General features: G+C 45.5%; 1 protein-coding gene across 1 annotated transcript in view; it reads right to left on the reverse strand.

Moving 5' to 3' along the window:
- LOC111153425 (myosin X) overlaps positions 1–23012 on the reverse strand; it is a 224047-nt gene that overhangs the window by 155703 nt on the left and 45332 nt on the right. The gene's annotated exons all lie outside the window — the stretch shown is intronic.

Raw genomic sequence — 23012 nt, forward strand, 5'->3', positions numbered from 1 at the left:
AGGCTAAATGAAGACACCAGTAAATAATAATTACATGGTTACATAAGAGCTTCAATACAAACCCACAGTGCTTTATGATACTTTGTCCCAAACACACACACACACACCCCAGACTCATAAGAGGGAAGGAGTGGGCACAACAGGAAAAGTGGGTTTTCCTAAGTCACCCATCCAATCAGCCGCTGACCTAGTCCCCACACAGAGTCCACTCCCTTTTTCTCCGTGGCCTCCTCCCCTCAATAAACCTTCCCTTTTCCATCTTGTTTCCCTTGTGTATCTTTCAAATGAGTCCTTCAAATCCTACTACTAGAAAAAAATTTTCTTCCAAACAATTTTATCCACTTCTTTGAAGAACGAATTCCTCATCCAACTCAAGGTTGATCCGTTGGGCGTGGAGTTCCTCACAAAATTCCCCAAAGGGGCGGATTTCACGGCTGTTGGCCCCCACCACACAGCCACACAGATCTTTCACGTCCGTGGAGTTTCTCAGAGCACCCCTTAGTGAGGTAAGTGGAACAGACAACAGTGACTCCTGAAGACATAGAGGACACCCAACTGTCCAAGACTGGTCCGCTACACTTTCTCCGGAAACCTGCCTAATTGGCTCTTCACTTTCTCTAGATTCACGATCGAAAAGGGCAAATACTTAGTTACGAAAGGAATTAATGTAAGAGGAATATTTAATAACAAAGCAAAAAAACTTACTCAGTTGATCTTTTTGCTAAATTAACCTACCAGAACCAAATGTCTAGTTTTTTGGAAGAGCGAAAGAACCTACAGTCAACCACTAATTCTAGGTTCCATCTTGTATTCTGATTTTTGTTCTTAAAACTAGGTCAATGCAACTGTGAAATTAGGTGAAAATCATAGCAACATTAAGAACATGCGCTACATCGACTAGATCATTCTCAATGGCTCTTAAATCAAGGTCTTCAAAACTCAGAGTTTCACAGAAACCCCAGTTACGAAATGAGGGGGTTCTTACCCCTCCTTATGTAGTCTGCACAGTTTATAAGCTTTCCAGTAAGATTTTATCTGAAGCAGGGGGAGTCCAGATATATACTTTTTTTTTTGAATATATGGTCTTAATTATCCCACCAAAACATAACTGAAGCCTTTTTAAAATTTTTTAAAGATTTTATTTATTTATTTATTTGACAGAGACAGTGAGAGAGGGAGTACGAGCAGGGGGAATGGGAGAAGGAGAAGCAGGCCTCCCGCAGAGCAGGGAGCCCGATGTGGGGGTCAATCCCAGGACCCTGGGATCATGACCTGAGCTGAAGGCTGATGCTTAATGACTGAGCCACGCAGGCACTCATGTAACTGAAGCCTTAACTAGATGTATAAAAATAATCAAACCTTATCTTTAAACAAAAGGAAAGAGAGTAATTTTAAAATGTGAACTACAGTACTAACCTCTTCCCTAAGACAAAGTCCAGGAATTATAAGCCTGGAGTAGGGACTCCATTTTCTGTCAGGAAAAGATTCCTCTCATTGAATTCAACTGTAGCAGGAACTTCCAAATTCTTTCTTTTTTTCCCTTAATTTTCTTAATTTTTTTTTAAAGTAGGCTCCATGTCTAGTATGGAACCCAATGCGGGGCTTGAACTTACGACTCTGAGATCAAGACCTGAGCTGAGATCAAGAGTCGGATGTTCAACCGAATGAGCCACCAGGTGCCCCAGGACTTCCAAATTCTTAACTGGGGCTGTTAATTTTCAGTAGCCAAGTGAGAAATCAAAGACAACGGAACTAGTTTTTCATAAAGCTTAATTTCTTCCCCTTTAAACAGCTGTCCTTTATTCTACATCTTCCCTACTCTCGGTGTGGTAGCATCATCAGGCCTGACTCTTGACTTCAGGTCAGGTCTTGATCTCAGGGTCATGAGTTCAAGTCCCATGTCTGGGTCCACACCCAGGGTGGAACCCACTTAAAAAAACTGTCTTTTAAAATTAAAATAATGGCAAGAATTACCAATGCCCTTACCTGATAATATAAAAGGTGGGATAACTCTGTTGGTCCAGAATCTTGGGACACAGGGATCCCAAGGCTAGGAATTACCCTCCTATAGGTGCAGCAGCCACGGGACGAGAAACATCAGAAACAGAGTGACTGCAGCCAACCATGTGCGTGGTTGTATCACTGATTTTGTTTTCAAAGTAAAACGAGGCCAAACAGAAACACAAGATTGGAGAATTATAACACTATTATCTTTAAGCATCACAAGACTAAAGAGGATTTGGATGGAGGTTTGTTCACACCAAGCTTTTTGCAACACTGAAAACCACCGTGAAATCACGGAAGGGTGGCAGTCATGGCTGGGTGTGAGACTGTATGTTCTAGAATCAATCTGCCAGATGCCTTTTCTTCCTTCCCTCCCACACCCAAGCATGAAAGCAAACACCTGGCTCCAGAGAGTCCATTACCAGGGGAAAGTTCTAGATTTTGGTCATCACAGGAGAGCATGTTTCACCCTCATCTTCCAAAGCTTCCATCGTCTCACTTCTTTGCTGTCAAAGTAGCTAAGACAGGACGAAGAGAAGCCGGGTGACAAAAAGAGCTTCCTCATCAGCCAGCCGGTATGGAAAGGCGGGGAAGATCATTACGGTATGGGGTCTGCCTTTGGGAGGACACTTCCTAATACAGGACAGGTGCTAAGTATACACGATGTCAGCACATCCCTGAGCACCCTCCCCCTTTCCTCAAACCAACCCTGAAAGGTAAGTAGGACCATCGCCACATCGTGAAACCAACCCTGAAAGGTAAGTAGGACCATCGTCACATCGTGGGTGAGAAAACAGATGATTAAGGCTATGTAATTGTCTAAAGTTATTCGGATGGTGGCACTGATAGCGGGGGACGCTGCTGTCTTTATGACCAGAGTCATACTTCATCGCTGAGCTACACCTCTCCAGACTACTTAAGGTAAATCCTTGCCCTCAACACAGCCGTAACTGAATCTCTTTGGGTCTGGTAGAATTTGAAATGCACACAGCCTAGAAGAAGCCTGTCTTCATTCCTTCATCCCCTCATTATTAGGGGCAACATTCTGGGCTGTTCCGGGGTAATGCCAAGGACCATAAGAAACATGGCCTCCACCCAAATGGAAATCAGAGGCCAAGGAAAGGGACATACAGTAATCAAACACACTTTTTATAAAGTTTTTTAAAAAATAGGAAAACCCCCAAATCGTACTCGTATGGGACTCCCCGACCCTAAAGACAATGTTGCTATCAGCTGATTAATGCTGATAAGCACCCAAATGAAAGTAGCAACCACAAAAATGGAACCAACATCTGGGTCAGCATTTCTCAAAATGAAGGCCTGGTAATGGGTGTTCATTTGACCAACAGCTTCTTTTGCTGTCTGGGAAGTATAATGAAGTAGACAGACTTTTTTTTTTTTTAACTGTGGGACTTAAGATTAAATGTGTTCTTTTAATTTCGGAAAAATAATGGAGCGTTTTGCAAACTGGATTTGGCCAATCCCCTACCCGCCCCGCTTCTCTCAACATCATTTAGGACTAGTTTAAGTCTTTAGGAAGCTCTAGCAGCTGATCCTACCATTAGTGAAACACCGGGAGTTGATACCTACCAGCTACGGAGAGAAGGACCAGTCTGTCTACCAGACAACTCATGCGGCTGGTGTCTACACTGGCACCATCACCACCATTGTTGCAGACAGCAGGCACACTTGGTTACGCTGCTGAAATTCAAGTCCTAGAAGCTACAGGTCGGGGCTCCCCTGGAGCGGTGCCTAGGCATCAGCATTCCTTGTGGACATAGGAGTTTTTTCAACTACATTTAGAAAAATAAGTATCACTCAGGAAGATTAAAATAATAGGACCTAGACAAGCAGCGCTTACAGTCTCTACCTGAATTGTTTTAAAAGCATTTTTCTCCTTTCATTTTGATAAGTGAAAAATAGCTTCAGTCTATCATCTGCATGTTACATGCATTTATCGTCGGCTAGAGCCTAACCGGCCACTGGACACCCAGGATTGTACCCCCTGCCACACCTATTTTTCTTTTTAACATAATAGGTTTTCCAAAGGTAACTAAAAATACACTCAAAAGACAGCTTCTAGGCATCATTCACATAAAAGTCCGTTATGACTACATTTGCATTGGCAATAGTCTTTATGCCACTAGAATAAAGTGCAAACTATAAAAACACAAGTTAACAACACCAGCAACAAGTAGTTAGGAGGATACATTTACAGACTGTTGCAATTTTGTGGTGGGAAGGGGAAACTATTCCATAATACATTCACAGCAAAATATTTCAGGATCTGACATTCTCCTCTTACGTACGCTGAAACTGAATCGTAGTTGCAGTATTCAGACATAAGTTAAACATCTGGCAAAGAAAACAACACGAAACAACATCGAAACCCAGATTAACAATGAATTTAGAGAAACTTCCAAATGTTGTTAAATAAATGTCCTTATTTCAGAAGACACTTGTTCACCAAGTATCTGAACGAGTCAACTTAGCGGTGAAGAAAACCCACCGATGTATTTTGTTCTTCCCCAGCTTGGTTTGAAATCTTCCCAACATTTCAGAGCAGCTAAAATATATGCCAGCCATACAAAAGAAATTAAGATAGCAGGCTCGTACATCTGCCTTAACCTACAAACAAAAGCCCTATTTGCTGTCTTTCGGAGCCAGCAAGATAAAAGGACGAAGAGCCCAGATGGCTTACACTTTTCTCCACACAAAGTAACCAAGAAGACGAATATCTAAACTATTTACTCAGTAAGCCTGATCCTCATGGCAATTTTAGGCCTGGAATTTCTGTAAGACAAAGAGGAATGCTTTTAGGCAAGTGAGAAATTAATTGGTCTTACACAGCCATCCCTTGGAGCATTAGTCCTTCTGCCAAGCCCAGCAATCACAGGAAAGACATTTTCATCAAAGAGCCCTACCAATTCATTCAGTGATTTCCTATTTATGCTGGCCTGACATTAAATCTGACACTCCAACTCCCAGCTGCTTACCTTTTTTTTTTTTTTTTTTTTAAATAATTTTAGAGGGGCTGGCTCAGTCAGTAGGGCAGGGGACTCTTGATCTCAGGGTTGTAAGTTCAAGCCCCACGTTCAGTGCAGAGATTACTTAAAATCTTAAAAAAAAAATAAGAAAGAATTGAGAAAGCAAAATAAAATTCTCAGTTTATTAAAGCACATAAAAACCATAACAGACATTGGTAAGGAGAAAGAGATGAGGCAAAGCTCATGTACAGAGAAACACAATGTGATCGTAATTCTGATACGTTAAAATGAGCTCTAAAAAACTAGGGGGTATGGGGGGGCAGGGAGAGGGAGGGGACAGTAAATACCTCATCCAGGGTTTTTTCCTGCCATGTCAAATGTCAATGGCTCTTAACTAAAATAGTAGACAACATGAAAACTTTATTTCTGGGTGCCTGGGTGGCTCAGTTGGTTGAGCAACTGCCTTTGGCTCAGGTCATGATCCCGGAGTCCTGAGATCCAGTCCTGCATCGGGCTCCCAGCTCTATGGGGAGTCCACTTCTCCCTCTGACCTTCTCCCGTCTCATGCTCTCTCTCACTCTATGTCTCTCAAACAAATACATAAAATCTTAAAAAAAAAAAAAAAGCCAAAAAACTTTACTTCTAACTTGGGGTCAATTTTATATTTCTGAATTTGAAGTCTTGCAAGAAGAGAATGAAAACGTAACCGTTACTTTCTGGGACCTTTTTCTTTGCCCCGGTGTGGTTTCACACTTTTAAAGAAAAAGCTGTACTTAAACCCAGAATCTCACCCTCAGCTACCTACCTTTTTTTACACTGGGAAGTCAGGTACCCAGGTACTGAGCCCCCTCCCCCCAAAATCGTTTCCGTCTCTGCAACAGAGAAGTGGTCATGAGCAGATCTTTATAAGTGACTTTTTAAAAAGAAAAACCAGAAATCTGGGTTACAGACTTGCTATGGGATCAAAATGAGATCAAGCCAATACAAACCACAGAGAATTCTATAAACGCCAGGCTCGTGCAGCATCCCCACATCAGGGACGATGGGAGGTAGGGACCTTCTGAGACCTCAGATATGCAAAATCGTGCTTGTGATTTCCCTTTTATTTGTTGAATTGGGTACACTGGGAGGATCCTACCAAGCAAAGTCAACATAGAAAAGAAAGAAGTATCAATATACAAACACGATATTACTGGCTCATTTAGTTGACGAAATTAGTAAAGATTTGCTTATCAACGGCTAGGACGGACAGAGGGACAGAGACATACACACAGATGCAGTGAACAAGCCCTATAAGAACAGAGTCTTAAATAACCAACCCCATTAAAAAAGCCTGGCTTAAAAAAGGTCACCACGCAGCACACAGTACAGATTCTAGGCTACACACGTGCTGTCTGTGAATGATACAGACACCGGCTTAATCCTGGAGGTACAGAAACCGCTTTCCTCTCCTGGCATGTGTACACTGACTACTTCACTGGGTCTTATTTTCAGTTCTACCCTCAGCGCATTCATTCACAAAGGTTTATTGGGCAGCAGGTACCCCAAAATTAACTCACTTTATGCCTCCGGCTTCTGAACATTAATCGAACCTCTTTAACAGGTTTTGTGACTCGCGGCCAGGAGTCCCTCACCAGAGGGCAGGCCGGTTGGCCTCACTTCTTCCGGTCCATTTGGGTTGGTCTCCAGACCGTCCTAACTGGCCCTTGGGACCCTCCCATGTAGAACCAAACGAGGCTTCCCATGCTTCTGTTTTCACTCCCAGATGACTTTGATCAAAGCATCCAGGGCCAAGTCCACTCCCATAACAAAGCGATCCTGCAATACTACGTGATCCCCTCTGTCCTCTCCTTCCCCAAATCACTCAAGAAGTGCTTGAAGTAAAATGCCCCGTGTGAACCTCCTTGCACGCATCTCTTGCAGGAATCCCTCCAAAGCCTTGCCAGGCAGCCCCAGAGAGTAGCCAAGGAACACTGTACCCGGGGGTACCAGTAGGGAGAGCAAGACTTCCGAAATGAAGCAGGGATGGTTCAAGACACCACTTAGACCACCTCAAAAGTCCGCTGCAGAAAAAAAAATTCAGTATCAAAGGTCGCGTCTTCAAGTTACAGCTTCTCTCTTAAGAAATTGCTCCACTTCTCCAACCTTGTCAAATGTCAAGGCAATCTGCAGTGATTCTCATCTGTGCCTTGGGTCAGGATGACACCAGTCTCACCTGTACAAGGAAATATTCACGACAATCTGTCACCTGCTTAGGAGTGACAGGAGGAAAATGAAGCCTGGAAATCCTCAACTCTAAAATCTGTAGCTTTCCTCCTTTCCCAGATAGATGGTAGGCCCGCTACTTATCCTCAAAGGCGAAGTCGGTCAGCTCCTCTGCTGTCATTCCGAGCTGTCCTTGAGGTCAGGATGTCCCTCCCTGTGCTACCAGCTCTCCCATCCGGGCTGACATCCTTTCTTCCCAGTGGGAGAGAACAACTAGTCCGCACTATCGATGTAACTATCCCATCTGCTTCAATTAACCCACTAGCCTCCTCCATGCTATATAACCCACTTCCTGGGAGGCTTTTGTAGAACCTTAATGAACCTTCTCTAAGCCTTAATGATCTTGCAATCCTCCCAGAACTTTGAAAAAGAGTAACATTTTCAGAGATGAGACCATAGCTAGGAATAGAATCTAGGAGAAAGTCTAAACTTTTTTTTTTTTTTTAATGCATATAAGAATTAGGTCACCGCTTTCAATTATCCTGATCTCAAGCTTACACATCAAAATATCATCCTTTTGGAAATATTAAAAGTGTGACCCATTATAAGCCACATGAAAAGTGGCGTTATATAGCTAGCTGTCCTTTCTCTTTTGTATTTTTCTCTGCGACTTAGCTTTAAGAGACTATTACTTTTAAGTAAAAATGTGACATAGCCATATGATGGAATATTATGGAGCAATACAAAGGAATGGGATGCTGGTACACGCGACAACACGGACGGACTGTGAAAACACCGTGCTGAGAAGCAGACGAAGTCGCTTATGGAAGATGACACGTTGTGGGATTCCCCTCCCACGAGACGTCCAGAAGAGGCCTCTCCATAGTGATGGGGGAACAGCTGCCTAGGGATGGGGCCTGGGGTGGGAATGTTTGGGGAGAAGGGAGACAGTTAAGGGGTACAGGGTTTCTTTTTAGGGTAACCAAAATGGACTGCGGTGATGGTTGCATAATTCTGTGAATATCATAAAAGCCACTGATTTGGGTGGACTGTATGGGATGTGGGTCTTACCGCAATACAGCTTCTAAAAGGGAGAGCACGCCTCTTCATTTCAGACTGTAGCTCGAACTTACGAAAGTCATTAACTAAGCCCACCTTATCCTAAGTGCTAAAAGGGGCCTACAGTCTCTTTTGCTCTTTCAGCTACAAGTAACATCTGCAAACTATCTTGGAATCTCCATCAAGGATAGCAACGAGCCAGTAATGGATAGTTCTTGAGCAGGACTTCCCTCAAAAAGGCGGGAACTAGTTCCCTCTATGCTATTTACATATCCATACGGTTGCGGAGAATGTCTCAAACAGGAACGTCCAAAATAAAGATGGGAATCCGGATGCTGCCATCTTCGCTCACTCACGCTGCCACCAGGGAATGTTTACAAGGCCCATGTACTTACCGTTTGCTAACCAAGTCCTTTCAGTGGGGGGGGGGGGGTTGTTGAGGAGGGAGAATAAATTTTTAAAATGAAAAACCTCCAGTTTTTAATTACGAACATTTCTTAAATCATGGAAAAAAAAATAAATGCCAAAGTTGGAAAATCTGCTTTTTTAATCTCCCTGGTTTATCAGTGCTTAGGGAAGGAAATTAGGTTAATCGGACAGGATTTGCCCTTTACAAAGGCATGCTGGCGACATTCCCCAGTGGCCTGATCTCTTTTGGAGTCCTTTGTTACAAAAGCTTCCTGACACTGGGGACAGCATATGTTCCAGCCCATTGTCACAGGAGTGGAGGTTTCTCAGCATACCCCATAAACATCTGTCATTAGCTGCCTTTGCAAGAACGAAAGCAGATGCCTGGAGCAAGCCACCGTGAACTCTGACACGGCAGGAAGGTGGATACATTTCAGAACAGAAGGTCATTCCAAAAGACAAAAATACTTGAATACTTCAGGCCTGGCTACTCGGTTACCCATCATGGAACACTTAAAAATTCCACTAAATTATTTAAAAATTATTAGGAGAACGATTTGGAATACCCAAATAAGAACTAGATGAAAGACCAGCTTGAACCTCGGAAATGAAGCCACCACGCTTGGAACTTCTAATACAGTCCATGTGCTGCATTTGCAAATGTAATGCTCGAGTTTTATGGGAGATTGCACAGGCCTGCTATGAAGTCTTCATCGAGGAGATCCTTTGGGGGCATTTTTCCCCTCAAAAACTCATGTAAATATTCCACACCATCGTCACACACACGGCAATGTGCACTGAAGCAATTTAACCTTAAACAAGTTCCCTAAAATGTACTGACAAAGAAAATGAAAAATATCCAAGTAGGACTGTTCAACAGAAGTCATTTCAATGAATCATTTCAGCAAAGCAAAGGAAGAGGGGACTTGGAGTCTACAGATGGCCTCTTGTCCTAGGGAGTCTCGCTTAAGCTCCTAGATTCTGTTCAGGGCCAGGTCTAAGGAGAGGAAGGTGGCCAGGACACATAATTTAAGAATCAGCTAGTTGGGAGGGGGGCTAACCAATGCAGCATGACCCTGGCTGGGCACTTCCTTACGTTCTGCACCCTCCACACCAGCCTTGCCTTGCCCAAAGTCCTCTCTGCCAGGGTGGCACAGACAATGGGATAAGATAGCACAGTAAATCAGAGCTAGCTCTCAAAAGCTTGGGAGTTCTAACCACAGCTGCTAAATACAGAACCAGTCTCCTTCTTTCTCCGGCTCTGACTCCTCACTGAGAAAAGGAGGGCTGTGCACAGCCAGTGGCGAGTTAACAACTTAACTGTTCTTCAATGTTAAAATAGGCATTAGGTGTCCAAATTTGGAGAGTTAACTTCTGAAAGTTGTGTCTAAGCCCAATCAACTCACTTATGTGTTGCAATACTTCTAAGAGTGGACGTTCCTTGGAAATGTTTTGGGATATAATTGACACACAACACACAGGCTTTCTTATTTTTGCTGTGGTTTGGGAGTGGCTCTCCATTAAGCAACCGCCCCCCCGGCCCTCCACTCCTAGCTGGTTACAGACTAAACCACTGACAGGTGTTAGTATTAAAACTAAGATCGCCAGACTACGCCTTGTTTTTCCAAGAAGTAGTCCTGTATGGAGGCAGCAGTCAAAAAAAGTACTTGGACTATGTGAGTGGCCATTTGTGTTTCTAAAGAACATGTTTATTAGATGTGTATTAGATGCTTTTATTTAGAACACGATTTTAAATAAAAGACAGCAGTCCACACACACAGCCCAGCAAAGCCCCACAAACCAGTTCTCAAGGTGTGGCTCCCAGACCGGCATGGGCAGCACCTGGGAGCCTGTCAGAAATGCCCATTCTCAGGCTCCACTTGAGCCCTGCGGAATCAGAAACCCTCGGTGGAGGCCCGGGATCCTGCGGTTTAAAAAGCCCTTGGGGGGGGTTGGGGGGGTTGGGGGGGCGGGTGAGTTCTGATGATCTGAGGCTGTTCAGTTCCAAGAGCCACTGCCCTACCGGCAGCAGGAAATAGGGGTTTGTCAGTGATGACTTTAATTTCTCCTGGGCAGGGCATTTCCAGCTTGCCAGGACGACAAAATGAGGGGGCTTGACCACTCATCAATCCCGGGGTTCAGGGCACGGCCTCCCGCTGGCTGGCTGCAAATCTAGATTCCTGGGCCCACTTCCTGGCCCCCCACCCACCGGGGCATGGGGGTTGTGGGGAGGGGACAGATCGGGGGAAGGACTGGAATCTCAGGAACCACCTCCCCAAGTGAGTCGGATGGGCACAGCCAGTGAAAGCACCAGAAGGCCGCTGAGCACTAAACATCCCATCAGAAGCAACTGGGGAAACTGATCCTTTAGATCAGGGTCAGCAAACTTCTGTGAAGGACCAGGGGGTGAGGACTTCTCTTGTGCTACAGGAGCTGGAAAACAATCTGAGATGAGCAGCCCGGGAAGGGGCGCGGCTGCTTAAATTCCAGCACATCTTCCCTCAATTTCAATTTCAGGTCATTTTTCAGGTGTCATGAAATACTCTTCTTTGGAGGTTTCCAAACATTAAAAAAAAAAAAAAAAAAACGCGCCAAGCCCTCCTATTGTGTGGGCAGCAGGCGCGGTTTGCCACCGTGGCCTCACGGAAGGCCGGTCCCTCAGCTCCGAGGCCTGCGGTGCGTGGGGGACACACGCCCCTTTGACACCAACGGCTGCCTTCAAACAGGCGAGGGTTATTTTAAGGATTCAAGTTTACTTCGCCTACAGTAACACTGGGGAACCACACAGAACATACCGAACGTTTCCACCACCTGAGGAAGTCCACAGGTGTTCCCCCTCCCGGGCAGAATTTCTGAGAAGTGCCCCTTCGGTCTGATCTCTTACCTTTAAACAGGCCAATGCAGTCAGTTTGAAATAAAAGCTGGAAGCTCACACATTCACAGCTGTTTTAAGAAACAGGAAATCCTTACATGGAAGTTACTAGAATAGGTCTCCCTTGGGCCAGAGTCCCCCTTTCCTCCCCCATGTGGGGCAGCTGCTTGGAATCTACCCACCCCTTCTCTTCTAGGGCTCCCATCCAGCCCAGGTGGGGTCTTTGCAGATGGCAGGCGCAGTGCTGGAGAAATGAGGAAAACAAGTTCCTTCCCCAGGAGATGCCTTTACCCGTCCCCATCCAGGGCCTCACTCTGAATTCCAGGGCCTTGCCCTCTCTCTCCTGAGAGAGAAACAGGTACAGTTTTCCTCAGAAACAAATACAATTCAACTAAGATCATCATTGATGGTCTCTGTGCACGAACTTCATCAGCAGATTTCAGGAAGCTGCTTTACCACTGGGATTCCCCCATGGACAAAAAGAGCCTTCACAGTATCTTGAGGGGAAGAGAGAGGACCCGAAACACTGGGTTCTGTTCCAGACCCAGAAGCCAAAGGGGGTGGGATTGTGCAAGAGGGAGAAGGGGAAAATGAAAAGCCCCCAGCCTGAGATTCATGCCATCAGAAGGGATGCTCCAGCCCCGCACTGGAGCCCCCAACCCCACAGGGCAGGGGGCAGCCCAGCTGGGGGCAAGTAGCGAATGAGACCAGGTCAGACAAGGAGGAGGACTCTCCAACTGACCGCAGATCGATACACCCAGAGTCAACGGTGCTCTCGTTTCAAGGCCCATAGGATAGGGTGGGAACCTTGTTAAAACACAGATTCCCAGGGCCATCTTTCCAGAAGAGGACTCAGCAGGTCCGGGGTGTGGCCAAGGAACCCGCATTCTTAACAAGGGCCCTGAAGATTATAAAGCAGCTCATCGGAGAACCACGCATGGAGAAGCACCGCATGGGAGTTTGGGACATTTAAACCCCAAAGTCCCACTCGAATACAGTGTCCAGCGTGTGAGGGTGGGAGGAGAGAAGAGAGATGGGAAGATCAAGGACAGGGGCTCCATAAAGGGAGAGAGTAAGGCTCTGGGGGCTGGCTTCCCCGTGAATCCCCGGAGGCAGCTAGGGTTGAGGAGGGCCGGTCAGGAGCAGCAGCAGGAAAGCAAGATTGTGAACACAAGATGATGAAACATCAGAATTCAAAAATGTGATTTTTTTTTTAACCCTTCTATTTCCCCAGAGCAGGAAAAAAAAAAAAAAAATAGAGGCCACCACCAAAGGGGAGGGAGTCGGGGAGGCGGCGGGAGAACCCGCTGATCTTGAGCAGTGACTTCAAGGGAAAGCATAAATGTCATGATAAGGACAGCACGTGTGCTCAATCCCGGGGTCCCACGGAGAGGAGCGAGCACAGCAAATAGCCAGGACGAGGAGGGGACGGGTGGGAACACCCCCATCCCAAGACTCCTCTGTCCTACTTCGCATTCCTCCTCAAGAAGTGGGAAGCTCGGCTTCTGCCTTACTGCAGTTGGGCTAACCAGGCCTCCCAAGGGCAGCTGTAGGACTACAGGGAGCATCAGTGGGAACGCACCAGCGCAGTGCCTGGTAGAGAGAGGTCACTGGGCACACCTCCTCCTCCCCCCTTTACCCACTCTATATGCCAACCCTGATGAGGAGCATCTGGCTTAGTAACGGGGGTCTCCTTCCCCCCACCACTCAACAGGGAGGCGATCATGGGAAGAATGCGATTTTCCCATCTCACCACAGCAGCATCCCAGGTTGGAACTCTACAAACATGTTTAAATCGGGATCAGCCAACAGAGGGCTTCTGGATCCCCCCCAAGTCTTGGTGTACTGTGGGTACTGGGTCTTTGTACATGGACAGGACGATTAGCTCCCCATGTATATCACGGACTGCTTGGGAAACTCGTTCCAAATAACAGGGCTATAAATGAATTTTCGGAATGGAATGCAACTCAGTCACAGACAGACAACCACCTGGATTTGTTTTAACAAATTGCCTCTGCTTTTTTTTTTTTTTTTAACTGATTACAGTACATGGTGCCATGTCTAATTCCTGTAGATAATTTGTAAATCGTTTTCTTTCCAAATAAGATCTTCACATACATTTTTTCATAAGATGATACTTGTAATACGAAATAGTATTTATTTAAGCCTCCAAAATAAAGAATCTATTTTTTAAAAAAGATTTTATGTATTTATTTGTGAGAGAGAAAGAGAGAAAGCGGGAACCCAAGCAGGGAGAGCAGCAGGCAGAGGGAGAAGGAGGCTCCCCACTGAGCAAGGAGCCGGACACGGGACTCGATCTCAGGATGCTCGGATCATGACCTGAGCCGAAGGCAGACGTTTAACCAACTGAGCCACCAAGGCGTCCCAAGAAGAACCTAGTCTTGATTCAATGTTTTCTATTTACCTCTCCTGGTCATAAATCGTGACCTGGTCTGAGCTTAGCAAACAGGATTAATTAGCTAAGTTCAGTCTTCATGGGTACCAAGAATGCAAGATAGTATCCTGCTTATCTGCAAGGATGAGACACCTAATTTGCTAAGTGACCCACAAAATTGAAAGGAACCACGGGACTGACGGCACCTAACCTCTGCCCTTCTCGTCCCGCCTGCACATGAGCGTGGCAGGAAAGGTCTGGAAACACCACAGGCTCACAGAGGCACAAGCAGAGTGTGCCACCGAGATGTGGAGGCTGGAATCCAAGCAGAGACACCGGCAGATCAGAGGCAGGCTTGGGTACAAATAAACAGACGAGGCCTAAAGGTTGGGAAGAAGAGGCCAAAGTTGGTAGATACCCGCAAAGGAGAAAAGGCAGAAGTGAACTATTTGGCCCCCGAGGGAGGACAGGAAGCCAAAGAAGGTCATGACCTAGGGCAGAGGCCATACGCATTCTCCTGCAAAAGCCTTTACAGAGAGAGAGAATTTGTGTTCAGCTAGAGCCTCACAGGGGCCAATAAATACTGCTAATAGCACCCAATCCCCCAGCCACCGGTCTACCTATCTGGGGGGGTGGGGCTGGGGGAGCAGGGGTAGGGCCCAGCTGTTCAGGCCAAGGGGACAAGGGAAAAGCTTGGTGTCAAACAGCCTGAAATAGGCTGGATTCTAAATCCACTTGGGGTGGACTCACGTGGAGCTACAAGAAGGCAGGTCCCAGAGGCCCGGATCTCTTAGGTCTTAACAATGGATTTTTCCAGGGGTGGTGGAATACGGCAGGTAACGACACGGAAACGGTATGCACTCATAGTAAGCAGGGCCTGTAACACCTGACGCAGCCCACATTCCTCAGAACACCAACGCATCCTACCGTGTTTGTTACTGAAAAATCCCCACCTCAGTGCAGATGTGGAAATGTAGGGGCTAACAGTCTTAAGTTTCAAAATGCTCAAATTTACAACAATGTGTAACATTTACAATACACAGAGCTATACAGATTTGCAAAGACACACATGTTTTCACGTGGGAGCTGGGTGCACTAATAAACAAGCAGACTTTTTTTTTTCCCCTGTAGTCCCAGAGTAAAAATTAATGGAAATATTTGACTTTCCATCTTTGAGCCACAAGAAGCCAAACCAAATTCTTGGAAGAGGTCTAGAGAGTAAAACTCACGTGGCTCTCAGAGCCTAAAAATATTTTCTCACTCAAAACCAAGTACTTTGGACACACTGCATTTTACTTGGTCTTCAGCACAAGACTGGAAGTCCCGGTGGTGTTCTGTCTCTGGAGCGCAGGCTTCTAAGAAACTCCGTGGGCTGGAGTTTAATATCCATCTCAGAGATGGGTATTTCCAGGATGAAACAGCAAAATGTGGGAAACGCACAAAGAATTTAAGAGTTTCCCAGCTCAGTGCTGCCTTTTTAATACAGATGCGCTCTTCTGATTAAAGTGACCTCCAAGAATAACAGATGGACCCAGACTGATGTTTCAACAAGAGAATCCAATGCGTCTGATTTTCACAATTATCTGTCACTTGTCACCAGCGTGCCCCCTCTTTGCCCTAATGTAGACAGCTCTGCAGACACCTCTTCTTTGAGAAGTGAAAGGATGGGGCAGCACCACTCACACTCACAGACATGTCCCTTGGCCACGGCCAATGCTCAGGAGTGGTCAGTCTCAGATTCTCCCTCCTAGGAACCTGGACGTAAGGTCTACAGCCATTCTTTCCTGACATTGTCTATTCCATAGGAAAGGTTACACAAACCAGAATTTCTACTGTGCTCCTATTTCTAAAAGCAGCACAAGAAAAGGTACCCAAGAAGAGAATAGTTTAAAAAGGAATTACATGGGGGCTCTGGGGGGCTCAGTCTGTTAAGCATCTGCCTTCAGCTCAGGTCATGATTGCAGGGTCCTGGGATCAAGTCCCACATCGGGCTCCCTGTTCAGTGGGAAGTCTGCTTCTCCCTCTCCCTCTGACTGCCCCCTTGTGCATGCTCTCTCCCCCCACCCCACCCCCATCAAATAAATAAAAATCTTAAAAAAAAAAAAAAGTAAAAATAAATTACATAGGGAGTTAGTGCTTAATGGGTATGGAGCTTCTGTTTTGGGGGTTATTTAAAAAGTTTTGGAAACAGTGGTGATGTTTTCACACATTGCTAACATAATGCCACTGAATTATACATGTAAAAACAGTTAAAATGGTCAATTTTATGTTATGTATATTTACAATAAACACCCACAGACACTCAACAATAGAGGAAAACCCAAACTCCAAAAAAGAAAAAATGTATATCCATTCTTTTTTTCTTTCAACTCAAATTTGGATATTTGCAGCAGAGACCCATCACAGAAAATCATTTAGACACCTGGGGAAAATGGAAACCCCGAAATACAAGGGTCACAGCCTGTCATTGCTGTCCTCACTCTCACACACACACACACACACACACACACACACACACACACACACGAGCCATGGATCAAGATGGTGGTGGGACTCCCCAAGCCAGGGCTGTCTACTGTTTTAGGGATATGCTGTGCCCCCCGACTGGACTGCAAAACCACTCCCATTTGGTTAAACTTTACTGTCAGCCACCTGGAAAACTCGATCTTTCTATCTTGAAGTGATAAACTTATCAATAAACTATGACACAAAGTTAAAATAGGTCATGAACACGTTTTTGAGCTGAACCCCTTGGAACTGCCGATATTCGACCCTCTCAGCCTGGAGAGATGGCAATTTCATATGGTTCCAATGGACCCACAGGTTCACTGGGTTGGAAGTAGCCTGTGCAATACAAGGGACACTTGAGTTCTGCGAGGTTACAAGGGGCAAAAATAGAAGTAATCCATGCTTCCTTCCTTTTGAACACAAAAGGAATAAGATTTCCCCAAAATATGTGCATTAATGCGAAAGTTAAAAAAAATTGAGAAGGTGATATACTTTTAACAATAACAACATAGGGTTGGAATTACGTCCAGGCCAGCTGTCTAGAAAACATCTGTTCTGCTGTCCCATAGCTTGGCTGAGACTCAAAGCGCCCTGCGGACTAGTTCTGCATCACGAATGCTGTCCCCATCTTCCTCAATTTAAGTGTCTCTCTGCTGGTCTCCCCCTTCCCCTACCTACCACTCGTGTGAGAAGCCCCAAGGGGTTCTGGGCCGACCCCCCCCCCCCCGGGGGAGGGGCACACCAACTGCCAAGCACACAGAAGGGACTGGCCCGGCGGTGGGACCTCTCCCTGCAGCTGCCGGGCCCACAGCTGGCTTTGCGTGCGAAGCTTGGAATGCTGAACTCCAGGGCATTCCTGAGCTCTTGGGGGCCAGCTGGGCTGTCAGTTTCCTTTCCGATGAAATTTGCAATTCCGTTAAAATATTTCGGACCCACCCCTTCGCATTAACAGCCAGATCCAATCTGTGGGCCCCGGAAGTGTCATCACGGAGATCCAGCTATCCACCTCCTGACAGGGTGGGGGGCACAGGTGTTGGGCTGCCCCACTGTCCCTTCCCCAGCCCTAAGCAGGCTTGAGGGAGATGCCCCCGGAACCCAGGAGTGGATGCACGTGGTCCATGAACATCACAGGCTGCATACTCCTTGCCAGGGACACAAAAACGCACTCGTCCTGGCAAAGTGAAGGGAAAACAGCAAAGAAAAAACAGCGGGGCAGGACAGTGAGTATGAGAAAATGATCAAGAAATGCAACAACAACAAAAATCCCTAGGAATCCATCATGAAGTTTCACAAAATTGGGCCCACATTGCTAATTCCAACAAGTCAACACTGGAAGGTCAAACAGAAAAGGTTGGGATGGCTGGAAATGGGAGGAGTGATCCTCCAAGTAATGGGCCCTGGGTCCCCCGTCTGGCTGGAGGAAGTCTGACTTTCCCATGCGGTGGGGCGGACTTGAGAGTAACCCGGCCATCTAACCGCCTTTTCGTGAATTAATCAAATGAGAACAATAACTTTTAAACCCAAATCTAATCATACTCGTGGCAAGCCAATAAAGACGGACGGGCGAGGAGGAGGGCATTTACTTGTAGACTGGGGTGATTAAATCCCCAGCCAGGAAAATATTTCTAAAGACCCCATAGAGAGACAATGCAAACAAAAAAACCCCACAGAATCACTGCTTAGAGTAATTGCCTTGATTAAGTTTACTGGGGTAAGCTGAATAACTACCCCTTAAAACACAATTAGGTAAATTAATATCACTGTAAGCTGTTTCAGAGCAATCAAATTAGGCTCTTCTCGGAAAAGAATAGCTCACTTGCAAAGTGAAGAATCTAATTTAGAGCTTATTACTCAATTTACAATGTTCCTAAAGGGTGCTATCGTGATGGTCCGTGCAGCTCAAGAGTGTTCCAGAAAAGACCGATGTTCAAGGCTGTCTTCGCTCTTACACTTCCATAAGAGCTAATCTAGCCATACCCGCACCCTGCAAAGCCATGGTGCTCTTCTAAAACTGTCTGCGGTTCCATGTCCAAGAACACATGGACAGGCGTACCTCAGAAAAATTGCAGGTTTGGTTCCAGACCCTCACAATAAAGTGTTTGAATGAATTTTTTGGTTTCCCAGTGCATATAGAAGTTATGTTTATACTATACTCTAGCTACTAACTGTGCAACAATGCCTAAAAAACAATGTGCATATATTAAAAATACTTTATTGCTGGGGCACCTGGGTGGTTTAGTAGGTTAAGCCTCCTGGGATCAAGCCCCGCATCAGGCTCTCTGCTCGGTGGGGAGCCTACTCCCCCCCCCCCCGCCCCCCCCGCCTCTCTGCCTACTTGTGATTTCTCTCTCTGTCAAATAAATAAATAAAATTAAAAAAAAATACTTTACTGCTAAAAAATGCTAGCCTTCGGGGCAGCATTTTTGCTGGTTAAGCATCTGCCTTGGGCTCAGGTCATGATCTGTGGGTCCAGGGATCAAGCCCCACGTCAGGCTCCCAGCACAGCAGGGAGTCAGCTTCTCCCTGTCCCTCTGCTCATGCTCTCTATCTCTGTCTCAAATGAATAAATAAAATCTTTAAAAAAGAATGCTAGCCATCATCTGAGTTTTCAGTGAGCCATAATCACTGATCACAGATCACCGTACCAAATACAATAATGAGACAGTTTTAAATATGGCAAGAATTACCAAAATGTGACACAGAGACACAAAGTAAGCAAATGCTGTTGGAAAAAATGTCACCGACAGTCTTGCTCAAGCAGGGTTGTCACAAACCTTCAATCTGCAAAAAGGCAAAAAACAAACAAAAGGCAGTATCTTTAAGCTCAATAAAGGAAAGTGTGATAAAATAATGTAGGCCTAGAACGAACTTTCAGGGCAAGCGCAGACCTGCCCTGCTGCTGTGTCCTCCACAGGCCACGGCTATGCATAGTTTTCAACCAAGTGTGCTAGCGTGTCCCTTGCACATTTCTTTCTCCATCTGCAAATACTTCACGGCGAGTAGAGTATACATTATAAATCAAACGGGAACATTTTGGTCCTCTCTATTCCCTGGACCAACCTACAGTAGTTTTACTTTTACTGTGAAATGGAATTTTAAATTAACAGTGAAGCTATGTCCCTGGCCAAAAAACAAAACAAAACAAACCAAAAACCCACTCTCCCCAAAACAGCTGAGGACATGTGCAAAATTCTCAGCGTCTGAATGAAATCAGTGAACATGCCCTTCAGCACTCTCACAAAAAACACACTATTATCTCCCGCCTACCCAGGGTCCCTGAGGTCCCACTTTAGGATTTTAGAGACGCCTGGCTCTGCTCAGCTTCCAACACTAAAAAGGATTTCAAAATGGTTTTTTGATTCACTCAGGAATCATTTTGCTGCCGTCAGACACAACCTGGCCACGCTCAAGGTCAAATGGTTGTAGGAAGGAAGGTAATTGAGCAAGGAGAATGGAAGAGCTTTGGAAGGTCAACGAAAAGGGTTCTAGCTGTAAAGCCCTCCTCCTCTTCTCTCTGCTTCCTCTATAACCCTGGGACCAGTGGTCCACACAGAGGATTTGAGAGTACTCCCTGCTCTCACTGTAGGCAACCACAACCCCCAGGCAGTTCTCAGGAAAGCCCTCTATACCCTTGCTACTCAAATGTGGTTCAGGAAACCAGCAGCAGCATCACCACCACGGGGTGCTTGTGAGAAATGCTGACTCTCAGGCCCCGCCTCAGACCTGCCAATCAGAATCTGCAGCTGAGCAGGACTCCCAGGCAAGTCACATAACCTAAGAGACCACAGTCCCCCAAGTAGGGCAGACTAATAGTTTCATTAGCTTTTATTTCTCTGACGCCACATTTCCCCAACAAAAATGTCACCAGAATGTTTTTTTTTTTTTAATGCAGAAAAATGCCCATTTAATAGCTTTTACCTCAAACATGTTTTTTTTTTTTTTATTGTGGTAAAATGTACAAAAGAACGGAAAAAAAAGCCACTTTAACCATTTAAGTGTTCAATTCAGTGGCATTAAAGCACAAGGACATTTTCCCACAACTGTCACCACTGTCCACCATCAGAAATGTTCCAAAACTGAAACTCTGTACCCATTCAACAATAACTCTTCATTCTCCCTCTCCCACCCACACCCCCCACACTGATTTTTTTTCACATCTTTTAATAAACTGAGTTAAAAGTAGCCAATACCTTGAAAAGTTATCCTAGACAGCCTTGATGAGGACAAGGCCATGCTCTCTATCTTGGACCCTAATTCCTTGAAGAATCTGTCCCTGACCAGTTACAGAGTCACTGTGTCCGTCCTGGAGACCAGAACCCATTCATGAACTTCTCCTAACCCTGGGCGAATACACCTGCAAATTCACATCACAGTGAACTTGAGATGTGAGGAAAGGAAGGACGTCAGGAAAGAAAGACACTGGAGTCCCCTGGCCACAGTCCCTTCTTGATCCAAGTTGGAATGCAATTCTTCTGTCTTGTCGCACTCTTCTGGCTTAAACCCTGTAATTTCTACATGGCAAGTTCCTTATACTTGGGAATGACAGAGTGGACAACGTAAGACCAAGTATTTGATGACTGACGGAGAATAAGAAGTCAAAGCTGAGAGTGGCTTTCACATTTAAGTGCATGCTATTCTGTTCAGTTGTTCCAAGCCCACGATCTCTGTCAGCAGATCACTGTCAGCAGTGAACACGATTACTGGCCTGACCACCTCACTCCACCTCCGCCCGATGAGCTGTTCATTAGCTAGGACTGAAAATGGCTTCACGCTGTACAGAGTCCATGTGTCATGGACAGCAGCACCAAAGGGCTGAAGTTTTCGTGTTAGCTTCTGCTGAGCGGTGTACTCAGACGGGAACAGAAAGCATCTTAGATCCCCAAGGACACCATGTAGAGCAAAATAAGCCAACCACACCAAAAAAAGGACAAAATACTGTGTGCGTGTGTGATCCCTCCTCTCACACAAAGTATCTAAAGTAATCAAAATCAGAGACAGAGGGTAGAAAGGTAGTTACCAAGAACTGGTGAGAGGAAAGACAGGGAATTGCTGGTGGGTAGAGTCTCAGTATCGCAAGATGACAAAATTCTAGAGTTCTCTTGAACAACAGTATGAAAATACCTAAGACTACTTAAGTGTACACTTAAAAATGGTTATGTTTATGGGGCGCCTGGGTGGCATCTGGTTAAGCGTCTGCCTTCGGCTCAGATCTGATCTCAGGGTCCTGGGATCGAGCCCCCCATCGGGCTCTTGCTCAGCAGGGAGCCAGCTTCCCCCTCTCTTCCCGCTTGCCTCTCTGCCTACTTGTCACCTCTGTCAAATAAATAAAATTAAAAAAAAAAAAAACACTTTAAAAATAAATGGTTATGCTTAGTGTTAATGTGTTTTTTACCACAATTTTTTTTATAGAGGGGTAAAGTTAAAAAAAAAAAAAGAATTATCTTTGGGATTAAAAAATAAGTCAATGAAGAAAAAATTCCACCAGCAATCTATTTTACAACACTTTCAGGAACAAAGTTACATCAAGTCAGGTGCACTGTTTAAATACACGCTTTTCTGTTTTTTACATCATCTTGAAAAGTAAGTACAGAACCTAAAAGGAAGTGAATTCTCATTCGGGTCAAGTGGGAAGGGAGGACAGGCAGGATAATGGCAAGAGAGACGAACATGGATGAGCCCTGCATGGGAACGTACACACTTAAGCCTGACAAAAGTCCCTTGGGCTGTCCTTAGTTTACAGATCATACTGTGCAGCCCGAAAATCTGATGAGAAGGAAACCAGGCTGGGCAGCAGTTCAAGTCCCCGCTGGCAATGACCATCAGACTTGAGATCTATCTGCCCCCTACCCATCCCCCGCAGTCGCCATGGACCAAACCCAGCTAGGTCTTCACCACCGGACAAATGCTGATCAACTATTCAAGACTCTCAGACGACAGAGAAACGGAGGACCTGCAACAGAGCCCAGAAACATCACTCGATTAAGCCACGAAACGAGAAAGGTGCCACCAAGTGGACTCTCTCTGGGAAGAGGTCTTGATAACCACGTAGCCCGTATCTGCCTTAAACTACTTGACACTGACCCTGAAGGATTTGTTCTCAACAAAACTGGCAAACCAGAATAGACAATGAGTTTTAAATACTGGCAAAGGACATCCTTCTCTCCTTAGGTCTTAGATTTTGCTATGTGCCTCTGAAAAAGGGATGCATGGGTAACATTAAAATTCGTTTCCTTGATAAAACGGAGACACCAGCCTTCTTTTACAATCGCCCAAATACAATCGATGAGCTAATTTCTGGATTCATGTATTTGTTTTCGCTGATACAAGCTTTTAGGTTACACTAAAGAACAGGACACCCAAAGCAGTGGTTGATGCCCCCACCTGAAGGAACCTCTTCGTTTGAAGAACAAGGTGGACAAGGAACTCAGGTGAGGTGTAGCACACGGTGTTCTTACAGGAACCGCCACTACCTACATTCCCACCAGCAGACCCGTATTTCCAACATTGTAGGAAATGCAAGAATTTTAAGGGAACGTGGTAAGGAAACCATTACGCAAATATCCATAATTCTGAA

This window comes from Enhydra lutris, unplaced genomic scaffold, assembly GCF_002288905.1.
Source record: "Enhydra lutris kenyoni isolate GAN:26980312 unplaced genomic scaffold, ASM228890v2 scaffoldscaffold32, whole genome shotgun sequence".
In the NCBI taxonomy this organism is placed as follows: domain Eukaryota; kingdom Metazoa; phylum Chordata; class Mammalia; order Carnivora; family Mustelidae; genus Enhydra; species Enhydra lutris.